At 35.4% G+C, this 12,763-nt stretch overlaps 1 protein-coding gene across 10 annotated transcripts in view; it reads left to right on the plus strand.

The window, feature by feature from the left end:
- The window catches only part of LOC135696110 (tRNA (guanine(26)-N(2))-dimethyltransferase-like), a 52,815-nt gene that overhangs the window by 23,052 nt on the left and 17,000 nt on the right, over positions 1-12,763 (plus strand). For all 10 annotated transcript variants that reach the window (XM_089112531.1, XM_089112533.1, XM_089112541.1 and 7 more), the window contains 6 exons: positions 8,128-8,268; positions 9,106-9,229; positions 9,781-9,921; positions 10,371-10,512; positions 11,317-11,440; positions 12,424-12,622. The gene's annotated coding sequence lies outside the window, so the exon portion shown is untranslated. The remainder of the gene's footprint in view (positions 1-8,127; positions 8,269-9,105; positions 9,230-9,780; positions 9,922-10,370; positions 10,513-11,316; positions 11,441-12,423; positions 12,623-12,763) is intronic.

Here is a 12,763-nt window from a genome sequence, read left to right on the forward strand (position 1 = left end):
TTTCCCTTTCTTATAAAAATGGCAATGGCAATAGACGTTGTCTCTGAACCACTAGCTGATATATTGAATAGCTCTCTTTTCGATAAAGCTTTTCCCTTCTTCTAAAAATGGCAATGGCAATAGACGTTGTCTCTGAGCCACTAGCTGATATATTGAATAGCTCTCTTTTCGATAAAGCTTTCCCTTTCTTATAAAAGTGGCAATGGCAATAGACGTTGTCTCTGAGCCACTAGCTGATATATTGAATAGCTCTCTTTTCGATAAAGCTTTCCCCTTCTTCTAAAAATGGCAATGGCAATAGACGTTGTCTCTGAGCCACTAGCTGACATATTGAATAGCTCTCTTTTCGATAAAGCTTTCCCCTTCTTGTAAAAATGGCAATGGCAATAGACGTTGTCTCTGAGCCACTAGCTGATATATTGAACAGCTCTCTTTTCGATAAAGCTTTCCCCTTCTTGTAAAAATGGCAATGGCAATAGACGTTGTCTCTGAGCCACTAGCTGATATATTGAACAGCTCTCTTTTCGATAAAGCTTTCCCTTTCTTATAAAAATGGCAATGGCAATAGACGTTGTCTCTGAGCCACTAGCTGATATATTGAATAGCTCTCTTTTCGATAAAGCTTTCCCCTTCTTATAAAAGTGGCAATGGCAATAGACGTTGTCTCTGAGCCACTAGCTGATATATTGAATAGCTCTCTTTTCGATAAAGCTTTCCCCTTTTTCTAAAAATGGCAATGGCAATAGACGTTGTCTCTGAGCCACTAGCTGATATATTGAATAGCTCTCTTTTCGATAAAGCTTTCCCCTTTTTCTAAAAATGGCAATGGCAATAGACGTTGTCTCTGAGCCACTAGCTGACATATTGAATAGCTCTCTTTTCGATAAAGCTTTCCCCTTCTTATAAAAATGGCAATGGCAATAGACGTTGTCTCTGAGCCACTAGCTGACATATTGAATAGCTCTCTTTTCGATAAAGCTTTCCCTTTCTTATAAAAATGGCAATGGCAATAGACGTTGTCTCTGAGCCACTAGCTGATATATTTGAATAGCTCTCTTTTCGATAAAGCTTTCCCTTTCTTATAAAAGTGGCAATGGCAATAGACGTTGTCTCTGAGCCACTAGCTGATATATTGAATAGCTCTCTTTTCGATAAAGCTTTCCCCTTCTTATAAAAATGGCAATGGCAATAGACGTTGTCTCTGAGCCACTAGCTGATATATTGAATAGCTCTCTTTTTGATAAAGCTTTCCCTTTCTTATAAAAATGGCAATGGCACTAGACGTTGTCTCTGAGCCACTAGCTGATATATTGAATAGCTCTCTTTTCGATAAAGCTTTCCCCTTCTTATAAAAATGGCAATGGCAATAGACGTTGTCTCTGAGCCACTAGCTGATATATTGAATAGCTCTCTTTTTGATAAAGCTTTCCCTTTCTTATAAAAATGGCAATGGCAATAGACGTTGTCTCTGAGCCACTAGCTGATATATTGAATAGCTCTCTTTTCGATAAAGCTTTCCCCTTCTTATAAAAATGGCAATGGCAATAGACGTTGTCTCTGAGCCACTAGCTGATATATTGAATAGCTCTCTTTTTGATAAAGCTTTCCCTTTCTTATAAAAATGGCAATGGCAATAGACGTTGTCTCTGAGCCACTAGCTGATATATTGAATAGCTCTCTTTTCGATAAAGCTTTCCCTTTCTTATAAAATGGCAATGGCAATAGACGTTGTCTCTGAGCCACTAGCTGATATATTCAATAGCTCTCTTTTCGATAAATCTTTCTTTTTCTTATAAAAATGGCAATGGCACTAGACGTTGTCTCTGAGCCACTATCTGATATATTGAATAGCTCTCTTTTCGATAAAGCTTTCCCCTTCTTATAAAAATGGCAATGGCAATAGACGTTGTCTCTGAGCCACTAGCTGATATATTGAATAGCTTTCTTTTTGATAAAGCTTTCCCTTTCTTATAAAAATGGCAATGGCACTAGACGTTGTCTCTGAGCCACTATCTGATATATTCAATAGCTCTCTTTTCGATAAAACTTTCTTTTTCTTATAAAAATGGCAATGGCACTAGACGTTGTCTCTGAGCCACTATCTGATATATTGAATAGCTCTCTTTTCGATAAAGCTTTCCCTTTCTTATAAAAATGGCAATGGCAATAGACGTTGTCTCTGAGCCACTAGCTGATATATTCAATAGCTCTCTTTTCGATAAAACTTTCTTTTTCTGATAAAAATGGCAATGGCAATAGACGTTGTCTCTGAGCCACTATCTGATATATTCAATAGCTCTCTTTTCGATAAAACTTTCTTTTTCTTATAAAAATGGCAATGGCACTAGACGTTGTCTCTGAGCCACTATCTGATATATTGAATAGCTCTCTTTTCGATAAAGCTTTCCCTTTCTTATAAAAATGGCAATGGCAATAGACGTTGTCTCTGAGCCACTAGCTGATATATTCAATAGCTCTCTTTTCGATAAAACTTTCTTTTTCTTATAAAAATGGCAATGGCACTAGACGTTGTCTCTGAGCCACTATCTGATATATTGAATAGCTCTCTTTTCGATAAAGCTTTCCCTTTCTTATAAAAATGGCAATGGCAATAGACGTTGTCTCTGAGCCACTAGCTGATATATTCAATAGCTCTCTTTTCGATAAAACTTTCTTTTTCTTATAAAAATGGCAATGGCAATAGACGTTGTCTCTGAGCCACTATCTGATATATTCAATAGCTCTCTTTTTGATAAAACTTTCTTTTTCTTATAAAAATGGCAATGGCACTAGACGTTGTCTCTGAGCCACTATCTGATATATTCAATAGCTCTCTTTTCTATAAAGCTTTCCCTTTCTTATAAAAATGGCAATGGCAATAGACGTTGTCTCTGAGCCACTAGCTGATATATTGAATAGCTCTCTTTTCGATAAAGCTTTCCCTTTCTTATAAAAATGGCAATGGCAATAGACGTTGTCTCTGAGCAACTAGCTGATATATTCAATAGCTCTCTTTTCGATAAAACTTTCTTTTTCTTATAAAAATGGCAATGGCAATAGACGTTGTCTCTGAGCCACTAGCTGATATATTGAATAGCTCTCTTTTCGATAAAGCTTTCCCTTTCTTATAAAAATGGCAATGGCACTAGACGTTGTCTCTGAGCCACTATCTGATATATTCAATAGCTCTCTTTTCGATAAAGCTTTCCCTTTCTTATAAAAATGGCAATGGCAATAGACGTTGTCTCTGAGCCACTAGCTGATATATTCAATAGCTCTCTTTTCGATAAAACTTTCTTTTTCTTATAAAAATGGTAATGGCAATAGACGTTGTCTCTGAGACACTGTCTGATATATTCAATAGCTCTCTTTTCGATAAAGCTTTCCCTTTCTTATAAAAATGGCAATGGCAATAGACGTTGTCTCTGAGCCACTAGCTGATATATTCAATAGCTCTCTTTTCGATAAAACTTTCTTTTTCTTATAAAAATGGCAATGGCACTAGACGTTGTCTCTGAGCCACTAGCTGATATATTGAATAGCTCTCTTTTCGATAAAGTTTTCCCTTTCTTATAAAAATGGCAATGGCACTAGACGTTGTCTCTGAGCCACTAGCTGATATATTGAATAGCTCTCTTTTCGATAAAGCTTTCCCCTTCTTATAAAAATGGCAATGGCAATAGACGTTGTCTCTGAGCCACTAGCTGATATATTGAATAGCTCTCTTTTCGATAAAGCTTTCCCCTTCTTATAAAAATGGCAATGGCAATAGACGTTGTCTCTGAGCAACTAGCTGATATATTCAATAGCTCTCTTTTCGATAAAGTTTTCCCTTTCTTATAAAAATGGCAATGGCACTAGACGTTGTCTCTGAGCCACTAGCTGATATATTGAATAACTCTCTTTTCGATAAAGCTTTCCCCTTCTTATAAAAATGGCAATGGCAATAGACGTTGTCTCTGAGCAACTAGCTGATATATTCAATAGCTCTCTTTTCGATAAAGTTTTCCCTTTCTTATAAAAATGGCAATGGCAATAGACGTTGTCTCTGAGCCACTAGCTGATATATTGAATAGCTCTCTTTTCGATAAAGCTTTCCCCTTCTTATAAAAATGGCAATGGCAATAGACGTTGTCTCTGAGCCACTAGCTGATATATTGAATAGCTCTCTTTTCGATAAAGCTTTCCCCTTCTTATAAAAATGGCAATGGCACTAGACGTTGTCTCTGAGCCACTAGCTGATATATTGAATAGCTCTCTTTTCGATAAAGCTTTCCCTTTCTTATAAAAATGGCAATGGCACTAGACGTTGTCTCTGAGCCACTATCTGATATATTGAATAGCTCTCTTTTCGATAAAGCTTTCCCGTTCTTGTAAAAATGGCAATGGCAATAGACGTTGTCTCTGAGCCACTAGCTGATATATTGAATAGCTCTCTTTTCGATAAAGCTTTCCCCTTCTTATAAAAATGGCAATGGCACTAGACGTTGTCTCTGAGCCACTAGCTGATATATTGAATAGCTCTCTTTTCGATAAAGCTTTCCCCTTCTTATAAAAATGGCAATGGCACTAGACGTTGTCTCTGAGCCACTAGCTGATATATTGAATAGCTCTCTTTTCGATAAAGCTTTCTTTTTCTTATAAAAATGGCAATGGCACTAGACGTTGTCTCTGAGCCACTAGCTGACATATTTAATAGCCCTCTTTTCGATAAAGCTTTCCCCTTCTTATAAAAATGGCAATGGCAATAGACGTTGTCTCTGAGCCACTAGCTGATATATTCAATAGCCCTCTTTTCGATAAAGCTTTCCCCTTCTTCTAAAAATGGCAATGGCACTAGACGTTGTCTCTGAGCCACTAGCTGACATATTTAATAGCCCTCTTTTCGATAAAGCTTTCCCTTTCTTATAAAAGTGGCAATGGCAATAGACGTTGTCTCTGAGCCACTAGCTGACATATTTAATAGCCCTCTTTTCGATAAAGCTTTCCCCTTCTTCTAAAAATGGCAATGGCAATAGACGTTGTCTCTGAGCCACTAGCTGATATATTCAATAGCCCTCTTTTCGATAAAGCTTTCCCCTTCTTGTAAAAATGGCAATGGCAATAGACGTTGTCTCTGAGCCACTAGCTGATATATTGAATAGCTCTCTTTTCGATAAAGCTTTCCCCTTCTTGTAAAAATGGCAATGGCACTAGACGTTGTCTCTGAGCCACTAGCTGATATATTGAATAGCTCTCTTTTCGATAAAGTTTTCCCTTTCTTATAAAAATGGCAATGGCAATAGACGTTGTCTCTGAGCCACTAGCTGATATATTCAATAGCTCTCTTTTCGATAAAGTTTTCCCTTTCTTATAAAAATGGCAATGGCACTAGACGTTGTCTCTGAGCCACTAGCTGATATATTCAATAGCTTTCTTTTCGATAAAGCTTTCTCTTTCTTATAAAAATGGCAATGGCAATAGACGTTGTCTCTGAGCCACTAGCTGATATATTCAATAGCTCTCTTTACGATAAAGCTTTCCCCTTCTTATAAAAATGGCAATGGCAATAGACGCTGTCTCTGAGCCACTAGCTGATATATTCAATAGCTCTCTTTTCGATAAAGCTTTCCCCTTCTTATAAAAATGGCAATGGCAATAGACGTTGTCTCTGAGCCACTAGCTGATATATTGAATAGCTCTCTTTTCGATAAAGCTTTCCCCTTCTTATAAAAATGGCAATGGCAATAGACGTTGTCTCTGAGCCACTAGCTGATATATTCAATAGCTCTCTTTTCGATAAAGCTTTCCCTTTTTTATAAAAATGGCAATGGCAATAGACGTTGTCTCTGAGCCACTAGCTGATATATTCAATAGCTCTCTTTTCGATAAAGCTTTCCCTTTCTTATAAAAATGGCAATGGCAATAGACGTTGTCTCTGAGTCACTAGCTGATATATTCAATAGCTCTCTTTTCGATAAAGCTTTCCCCTTCTTATAAAAATGGCAATGGCACTAGACGTTGTCTCTGAGCCACTAGCTGATATATTGAATAGCTCTCTTTTCGATAAAGCTTTCTCTTTCTTATAAAAATGGCAATGGCAATAGACGTTGTCTCTGAGCCACTAGCTGATATATTCAATAGCTCTCTTTACGATAAAGCTTTCCCCTTCTTATAAAAATGGCAATGGCAATAGACGTTGTCTCTGAGCCACTAGCTGATATATTGAATAGCTCTCTTTTCGATAAAGCTTTCCCTTTCTTATAAAAATGGCAATTGCAATAGACGTTGTCTCTGAGCCACTAGCTGATATATTGAATAGCTCTCTTTTCGATAAAGCTTTCCCCTTCTTATAAAAGTGGCAATGGCAATAGACGTTGTCTCTGAGCCACTAGCTGACATATGTAATAGCTCTCTTTTCGATAAAGCTTTCCCTTTCTTATAAAAATGGCTATGGCAATAGACGTTGTCTCTGAGCCACTAGCTGATATATTGAATAGCTCTCTTTTCGATAAAACTTTCTTTTTCTTATAAAAGTGGCAATGGCAATAGACGTTGTCTCTGAGCCACTAGCTGATATATTGAATAGCTCTCTTTTCGATAAAGCTTTCCCCTTCTTATAAAAATGGCAATGGCAAGAGACGTTGTCTCTGAGCCACTAGCTGATATATTGAATAGCTCTTTTTTCTATAAAGCTTTCCCTTTCTTATAAAAATGGCTATAGCAATAGACGTTGTCTCTGAGCCACTAGCTGATATATTGAATAGCTCTCTTTTCGATAAAGCTTTCCCTTTCTTATAAAAATGGCTATGGCAATAGACGTTGTCTCTGAGCCACTAGCTGATATATTGAATAGCTCTCTTTTCGATAAAGCTTTCCCTTTCTTATAAAAATGGCAATGGCAAGAGACGTTGTCTCTGAGCCACTAGCTGACTTATTAAATAGCTCTCTTTTCGATAAAGCTTTCCCCTTCTTATAAAAATGGCAATGGCAAGAGACGTTGTCTCTGAGCCACTAGCTGATATATTGAATAGCTCTTTTTTCTATAAAGCTTTCCCTTTCTTATATAAATGGCTATAGCAATAGACGTTGTCTCTGAGCCACTAGCTGATATTTTGAATAGCTCTCTTTTCGATAAAACTTTCCCTTTCTTATATAAATGGCTAATGCGTGTCCTATTTAAAAAATTGACGAACTAACAGACGACTAAGAATCAGAAGCTGCAATAGTTTATAAATGGTTATGTGAAACTTTTTATGCTTAAAGATAATAAAAACAAACTTATTGCCTTTGAAGCTAACCGATTCAATTTAGAGGAATCTAAAGTTAAAATTAATGGTTTTACTATAAAAGAACGCAAGAATGTTAAATTATTAGGATAAACATTGGGTCATCAAATTAGATTAGAAGAACATATAAATTTTTTGTAAAGAAGCTTGGAAAAAGGTAAACGGTCTTTTTTTATCAAGCTTTAATTTGTGTCCTTTTATTTGGATGTTTTGCATTAGGAAAGTAAAAGCAGGATAAGCACGATTCATCAATCAACTCTTTAACAAGTTTTGATAAAGAATAATACAATAAATTTTTGCAAGAAAAATTTAAGATATCTTGCAATAGAAATTTATAAATAATTTAACAGTTTAAATCCTCCTTTACTTGGATGAACTATTTTCCATAAATGAATTAGGAACCTTTCAATTAGGAGCCTTTCAATTAGGAACCTTGAGAACCTTTCAATTTAAAACAGCGGAGCCACATTACAAATTTGGATTTTGTACAGGGTTATAGATATGGCCAAATACTGACCTCAATACCAAGCGAAATAATATACTCTCCAACTTTACATATTTTAAGAAAGAAATCTCAGAATTTTTATTGTCATCGGTTAGTTATATTTAGTTAGTTATAGATTTATATTATATTTAGCGACGATAATTCAAGTTATTTTGTTTTAATTATATTGAGTATAGCTAGAAATGGTACCAACATTAATAAAGAAAAAAAGGCAAAATATGTCACGCATACAAAGGTAGCTATCCAGATGTTGCCTTATGATCGCTATTAATTAGTCCCGAATCTCCAATAATTATGCTGAAATATATTGCTTTGTCATGATATGTATTACTGTTTGCAAATGCTGTTTTCTAGGTCCTGTGGCTACATCGATTTGTGACGTGAGAAAAATACTTTGACAAGCTCTTTGCCAATGAGACGATTAAATATGATGAAAAGACTATTAAAATATATAAGACAGCACAATGCTAAAAAAGAAAGACAGACTCGTGACAGGTTTGTGAAAATTCTGTTTTAGTATTACTTTTTCATCTAAATTTTCTATGCTGGTCTTTCGTGCTCAGCATCTTCTAAAATCTTTTTAATTGATGGGTATTAGTCGATTAGTTCTTCAAGAAGTTTCTCTCTTTTAACATTTTGCTGCTTGGTTCATGGCCAAAGTTTGGAAGCTGCTTGGTTCTCCGAATGGCTGAAGTTTGATGACGTAATGTTGCCCTTACATTGGCCTAGTCTTAAAAACATCGTTTGACTTCTTTAATGTATATTTCAAAACCGTATTGAGTCTATGTCTGCCAGATGAACAAGTATTAAATCATGCAGCTTTGTAATTGCTGTTGCGGTGACTTTTGGCTGCTTGAATCACAATGACAAAAATAAGACATACAAGGTCTCGATCTCTATTGAATATATTCACAATAGTTTAACTTGGTTTTCACTGTCCCAAGGCTTTTTACAGGAGAAGAGAAACGTATAAGCTGATCTTGACAGCTTTACCCAACGTAGTTAAGCCATTACAATGATTTTTTCACATTCATCTACTAGGATAGAACAAGACGTACTTCTTTATTCAAACATTTACTTTCAGAAAGTTATCTTGGTAATAAATATGTTTATTAGAGCTGATTCTCGTAAATAATGCATTTGAGATTATTCCGCGATGAATCTACCCTGTTTTTGTATTCCGACTGTCGTTGATGTCCGATAGATGGATATTTTCACATGTTATATGAATCCATAGTAGAAATTGAAATGCAAGTATGCAGATAAAACTTATTCACGGTGTTCTGACTTGTGTTATGCATGTGAATTACCAGGGATCTATTTCTTAAGTAGAGAAGCAAGAGGAAGTTCCTGAGATATTGAAGACTGCTGACGTCAAAGGAAAGCATACTCTATACGTAACTGTCGCTTTTAAGAGGGCTCTGACAAGTGTTTTCGAAGGCTTCAAAGTTTCACAGTAAGTTAGTTTGTTTTAAAGTGTCAGATTTTCTCTATTTTGTAGCAGAAAGAATGAAGAATAATGCATCTCTTTTTAGGCTTTGATATAATTTTTATGGCAACATAGTTATTTGAAATATGCATGTGCAGATAGTTGCTTTGAAATTGCGTTGAAGTTAAGTGTTGATGTCTCTAACTGAAAAAATACTATCCTCGATTCTTTTTAATTTTCTTGCAAAATTGAATACACAATGCTAAGGTCTGATTTTCTGTTTTATTCAAATCATTTTATTTATTGGATATTCTGTACATTTAATTTATTTAAGTGGGAAGTTTTTTCAAGTTATTCAGCTCCAATTGATAAACTTGCTGATATGTTAGATATGGTAAATGAATATCTGCAACATGATGCCACTTTACTATCTGAGCAGGACGTGCTGCAGATTGTTAGGCCACTGTGTGAAGACATCGAAGTTGAAAGAGTTCTGAAATTAGAAATTTCACAGCTTTTAGAAAAGTCGTTTGAGGTGAGAAGAGGTGATTTAGTTTTATTTATTTATCTCAAAACAGATGAAGTAATTTGATTGCACTGGGATATATTGCTGTTTGGAAGATTGCACTATCAAAAATCGTTCCAGATAGCTAAAGATGTAATTTACCTGACATTTCCTGGTGCCACTTCACTTAACATGGTTTATTTGCATTCAAGAGGTAACTATGAAATTTTATAGTTAGTGTTCAGAAATTTTCACTTTATCTCCTAGTTATCTCTAACCTTACTTGTTGCTTACCTAGATCAGACGATAAGATTACAGCGTCATGTTTGTCTCTGCTTAAGACTATAAGCATGTTTTGTATGATATCGTCATGTACGAAAGTTTCTAAGGCCTTTCGCACAAAGAAACGTGAAACAGTTTCACAAGCAGCCTGTAGAGAAGACTGTTTCTGTAGCATCTGTTTATATGGACCCGAGTTTACTTTCTCGATTCAGATAGTGGCTTTGTGGGGTGGTCTGAGTCAATTTTTTTATCTGGTGCAAATAATTTTGCACGTGTTTCAAGAATTCTTACGAGAATTTCCCAGCATAAAATAGTGCTTTACTAGACCAGCTCGAGAAACTGACAGTTCTTTAGCTTTGCATTTTTCATTCATTTTTTTAGATATCAGATCGAAATAAAAAAAATGATCAAAATAAATTCTACCAGTTTTTGGATGCAGTGGAAGAAAGTAAAATGCAAGTGAATTCATTGAAATTGGACAACTGCTGTTGGTTTGGCCGGCTTCTGCTGCAACTGAGATGAAGTAAGTCAATACAATTTTTTCATTTTCATTTTTCATTTTCAGTTTTTTGGGTAAGAGAATACCCTAGGAGGGTTATTTTATTTTTGGAAAGGGGAACCTGTTTTAATTTCAGTTTCGAAATTTTGTTTTGTTACTTGAAAATCTTAAAAAATCTTACTTGTTTTCTTACTATATGACACTGCAAAAGTTTTGGATTGTAAAGGAATCCTAGAATTCATTCGAAAATGGCACAGTCGTTCACTGTGATATTCTAAGGTGGACCTGCAAAGGATTTTATACTGTCACATGTTTCTTCCTTTATTAGTCAGTCAATAAAATCAATAGCTGAACGTTGAAATTGCCTTAATTGGATTGCCTGATTGTGGGTTATAAAGGGAAGCTTTCAAGGTTGGTAAATTTTACTCCTGGTAGCTTGCCATCCCCTTTCCCTGATCTGGAAATGAAGGCACAACTGGACGATGTTCCAAGACTAAAAATTCCTGGGCATTTAAAGAGTCATTTTGTAAGTGACTTAAGGTTTCTTGTCAGTTGACAAGCTTCAAGTGCTATATATATAGAAAAACATTTACATAGGATAACTGCTTCAAGGGAGAGCCTTCGCCACAAAATCTTTAATCTGATGAAACATGCTTTCATCGTTTTTTGAATAGTTGTACTATGCTATTGCCATGGAGCTGGAAGCTTTCAATTTTGTCTTTCTCCCTTGTCTATGTTGTAAGATAAACTGTTTGTTGCTGCTATTGTTATCTTAAGATCGAAGTTCTTTCATTGATGTCATTTATTAGCTAGATATATTCTTTTAAGGGAAAATAGTGGTGATGGCCATACTTGGATGATATTGCTAAGTAGGTTGATGGAGTGCAAAGACATTTGGATGTTTCTTTAACAGATGAAGCAGTCACCCCAGAAGAATACCTTTAAACTAGAGGTAAAGTTTATTGTATGGTTGTTTTCGTATATAGAATCTTCAATCATTGTAAATGCTACAAAAGAATCTCAATTTCCAACTTTGAAGCAGTTACATAATCTTACCAACCAGTGGTGAGAGCAGTGAGAGCAGTGAGAGCAGTGAAACATGCTGTTAGTGATAAGTTTTCTCTCTGATGGACTTGACAGGGTTTGTGAAAAAACGTTTTTGACTCTTGTGTTTCTGTGCAAGGAAAGATGCTGGAGAAACAAGGCAAAGATAAAAAGTTGAACATTCTGTAAAGCCCTTTCATTATAATGAATTCGCTTGCACAGGAACTAAAATTTCATGAAGGAAGGTGATGAAGAATTGCATCATACAAATAACCTCTTCCATCATGAAAGAATTCTACCCAAGTACGTTTAGGGATTAGTTGAAGACGAAAGAACTGTATGAGCAATGCATTTAAAAGTTATTTGATAGCATGTTGTAATGCGATCGTATATTGTCAATTTTCTTTCTTCTTCGTTAAAGTTTGTTGGAAGGATTATTGATTTTTCGTTTTGAAATGGTAATAATAATGGTTTGTGTTTTTGTTCATTTCAACCGTAACCCACTAATACTTCAAAAGATGAGATTTTTCATTAACGTGATGTGTATTGGCTGTTTGCATTTGTTAAAAACCTTGAGGAAGTTTGTTATCACCTGTATTTTCATTGGCAGTAAAGTAAGAATCGCAACAATGGAGTTTTCTTTTGGATATGTAAAGTCGCTTTTAACTGACAGTGGATAAGTATGATATCAGCAATTTATAAATAAGGCTCTCTTCACAAGCAGTCGACACATTCTTAAATAGATGGATAGTTTACAACTTGTCAATGTTGTTCAAAATTTACTGATACTTGCAGCTTACTTGTATGAGAAATAGTGATTTACTATTAGACTTTTTGTAGACCTTAATTTCGCTTTTTTTAATCATTTAAAAAATATAATATTTTTTACAGGACTGGTTCAGTTGGAGCAATTATTCACGTTATTTCCAAGCTGATAGCAAAAATCAACGCTGTGCTAGAAGGCCAGAATCAATTGGGGGAAATGTTCACCAAATATACCACTAAAATATCATAGGAAGATGACCAGAAGAAGGAAGAATCCAAATTGATCTTAAAGTACTCTTTGGCGAAAGCATCTGACTTGGCCTTGGTAATCCTTCTTCCGAATATAACCATTATATTTGGCATTCCTTTACACAACGTTACTAGATACATACCGCAAGATAGATGTTCAAAAATTGCCTTACGATCGCTTTTTATTAGTTCGAAATCGGCAATAATGTCACAAGAT

This window comes from Rhopilema esculentum, chromosome 14, assembly GCF_057945365.1.
Source record: "Rhopilema esculentum isolate cy_ngs chromosome 14, ASM5794536v1, whole genome shotgun sequence".
NCBI lineage: Eukaryota > Metazoa > Cnidaria > Scyphozoa > Rhizostomeae > Rhizostomatidae > Rhopilema > Rhopilema esculentum.